The sequence below is a fragment of the Arachis ipaensis genome, chromosome B10 (genome assembly GCF_000816755.2).
Source record: "Arachis ipaensis cultivar K30076 chromosome B10, Araip1.1, whole genome shotgun sequence".
Classification (NCBI taxonomy): domain Eukaryota; kingdom Viridiplantae; phylum Streptophyta; class Magnoliopsida; order Fabales; family Fabaceae; genus Arachis; species Arachis ipaensis.
Genome location: NC_029794.2, coordinates 5,893,807 through 5,897,939, shown reverse-complemented (window position 1 = coordinate 5,897,939; position 4,133 = coordinate 5,893,807).

The window sequence follows — 4,133 nt, the reverse complement described above, 5'->3', positions numbered from 1 at the left end:
TAGATTTTGTAGTTTAGGATTTATAATTTAAGTTATGATTGAGGTATTTTGGATTTGTGGTTAGAATTTATGATATATTATTGAGGGTTTAGGGTTGAAAAGTTATGTGTTATGGTTTAGGGTTTGTAAAATAAACATTGTAGAATAAATTTTAAAATAAGTAATTTTAATTAAACAAACTAAACAAATGTACTACTATAAAAGTTATTTATTTAGTATTTTTATTTTGAATTAAGTATTTAGAATTTGTAATTTAGGGTTTATAGTTTACGATTAGGTTAGGATTGGAGTATTTTGGATTTGGAATTTGGGTTTAGGATATGTTTTTGAGGGTTTAGTGTTTAGAGTTTAGTATTTAAGGATTTAAAATTTAGAATTTAGTGCTAGAGTTTAAAATTTGGTGATGTATATTTAATTTTTTTGTTTTTAAATTAGGTTATAAATTTTAAATTAGTGAATATTAATTTAAAATTGACAAATATTTAGTATAAATTAAATGACTATTATTATTTAGGTCCATGTCATATTTTTTCCTACTCCATATATAGTCCATAACTTTATTATCATATCATATAGATCACATAATGTTCAGACCAAACCAAAAAAGTTAGCCTAAACTCTATATACCAAAAATTTTGTGGGACTGCAGAAAAAAGTCCAGCAAATTAATCATGGAATTACCAATTATTCTACAATGATAATTATCAATACTTTTAAATTCAAAAATTACAGATTTTAAATTTTTTATTTTTTCAAATTTTTAATAATTTCAAATTTTATATTCATTTTGTTGCCTTTGTTTATTTTAAATTTTCTAATTTTACCCTAATAATACTATTAGGTTTATATTTTAGTTTAAAAAATTACAAACTAAGATCAACTTTAAAAAATTCTAAACAAACATCAGTTGAATAAAAATTGTAAGATCTTCAACTAACTAAACACAATCTAATTTATTGTATTTTTAAATTACAATATCAATTTTTTTAGAGTATTTATTTTTAAATTATTTAATTTATACTAAATTTTTGTCTATTTTAAATTAATATTTATTAATTTAAAATTTATAAACTAATTTTTTTAAAAACTAAATACACATCACTAAACCCTAAATTTTAAACCCTTAAACATAAACTCTAACACATAACTTCTCCACCCTAAATCCTCAATAATATATCATAAATTCTAACCACAAATCCAAAATACCTCAATCATAACTTAAATTATAAACCCTAAACTACAAAACCTAAACACTTAATACTAAAAAAAAAATACTAAATAAATAACACTATACCCTAAACCTTTTAACTTGCTCATAAATTCTATCATTCTAAATCCTAAATTCTTAACCCTTCAAATCTAAACCAAAAATTATAAATCATACAATAATAATAATAACTTTTTTTTTTAGTTTAGAAATGAAAATCTTTATTAATTAATTTTATAATTGTCTAAATTCTCACAAATAGAATATTATCTTAATTCTATTTATTTTAATTTTATTTTTTTAACTCATCTAAAAAATGATCCTAATAACGCTCTAGCCACACATGCTCATCATCTTTATTATTTTGCAAACCAAAACAAAAAACAGGTCCATGTACACACAAAAAAGTCCAATACCTTAATGATAATAATTATATCCACATTAATCCCACTAAATCATTCTACTTTCTACTGACAGATTTTGCTTCTATTACTTCTACTGCGTTCCAGTCTCAGTCAACCTGCAATGGTTTTGGCGCGTACCCACACCTCCATACACACGTCCAATATCGAAACGTTCCACGTCTATTTCTCACCTGCTGAAACAAAATCCCTTCAGCATGGTAGCATTCTCCCAATTTATAGTAAATATCTAATATGAATAAGATAAATTGAGAAAATGAATATGTATAAAGTCGCAACATATATTGAATAATATAATTGTAAAAGTAAAAGAGTTCAAAGTAAAAAAATATACCTTAAAAGTTAATAATTATAGAAAAGAAGACGATATATATAAATGTCATACATGTCAAATGTGAATACTTAAATTTTGTTTTGTAGGACATGCTTTAATTTGATAATAAAGCAATAAGATAACAGTCATTGAATGATACATTAGTATAATGTTTTTAGCAGTTACAGTATGCATGACGAGGGATATTCCTCGTGCAATAATAGTAAATTTTAAATGTTTGCACTTTGCTTAACTTTTTGTATTAAATCAATAATAACATAAAATTTAATAAAATAAATAGTGCAACAGCTATATATTGCTGGAGAATAAAGAATATATAATCAATCAAATGACATAGAGCTATTCGGATTATTTTTTAACAATTTAATTTTGAATTTAAATTCATGCAAAATACATTTAAATTTATAAATGTAATAGGAAGAAAGAATGAAGTATTGATAATAAAATAAATAATAAAGATTGAATTAATATAGTGTTATTGAAAAATTTCATTATGAATTTTGAAAGAATTCAATTACATTTTAGACTTGGACTCATCTAATTGTATAGATGATAATAAAAATAAATAAATAAATATAATTCATGAAAAAAGATTAGCATGATGGTATGAAAATTATAATGCCATAATGATATGTTTAGAATTTGTTTATGTGTGATGAATGGATTCATATATAAATTAAAATTAAAAAAGTGCTAAAGAAATAACTAACAAACAATGTTAATGCTTTTGATTTGATTTGATGTTATAGTTTATCAAATTTTAAGAATGAAATTTGAAAAAATTTAATAGATTTACAGATATTGATTTTGGAGTATAGAGAGCAAAACATGTTTGACAAGTGTGACACATGGATAAGAATAGCTAATGCAAAGAATGAATCATGGTACGTTTAGATTTAAAATGACAATGATATATAAGGAGAGGTTTTATCAACACTCTTATGGTAATAGATAAGGAAAATATAAGAGATGAGGCTTCTGTGTAGCAGATGATCCCTAAAAGCTGAAAACAAAATTATAAGTGACTATATAATAGGTTTTGTACTCTTTCTGCTTTTGGTCAAGAATAAAAAAGATAGAACATGACAAGTAATTAAAGAGCATAAAATTATATTAAAAATTTTTTGTAGGTAATATACATTGATTTATTTAAATTTTTAGGAGTTTGAAGTGCATATTTTAGGTTTTGAATTATTGATAGAAAGTATAACAAATTAAAGATTAGTGTAAATAGTCATTTCATTATTCTAAATGAATTGTTTGTAAAATTCTCGATGAATATTATTTGGCATTATGAAACTGAATTTTGAATAGATGTTGAGAAATTAAAAAAAATTAGAATACATAAATTGCTAAAATATGTAAATGTTATTTGAAAATTGATTCAAGTATTTGAATATAATTCAAATTTTTTGAATCTATTCGGTGGAGTAGGAAATTAGTTTACCGGCCCATGATGGGCGCCAATTATTCTTGTGTGGATGAATTTTTGAGGTATAGCTCGTCTCTTGCGTTGTTGTAATACGCCTTTTTTTTTAATGGAGTGAGAATAACTCGGACGTCAAAGAACACAGTGGGTGGGTATCTGCAAAAGACACTCTGGCGCTCAAGTCAGTAAGTGTTTAAGAGGTATATAATAATTCTATGAATATAGAATGTTAGACGTGAAATATAACTTATCACGTGTGTGTCCTTATAATAATTCTATAAATATAGAATGTAAGACATGAAATAGAATTTATCATGTGTTTTGTTTATAATAATTCTATGAATATAGAATGTAAGACATGAAAATAAAACTTATCATATGAAAATAAAACTTATCATGTGTTGTTTCTATCGAGATATAGAAAATGGTGCCTTTTATAGACATAGAGTTGGTGAATGATATTCATGTTATGACCGTTTGGTCATTAAGATGGAAATGATGGTCATTGAGTCGGTAATGAAGGTGTCGGTTATAAGCAAAGAATGAATGACGCCGAGTTATAACTCATAATGCACAATAAAGATTGAGTTATAAAGTGACGGATCATGACTAATATATTATATATATGTTTTTGGCAGGGATTAATATGTTTCTTTTCTTGTAAAATAGATTGGACAATCTTTAATTTTAGGCATTACATCATGAATACACCTACACTACACATTCATACACTCAACACTA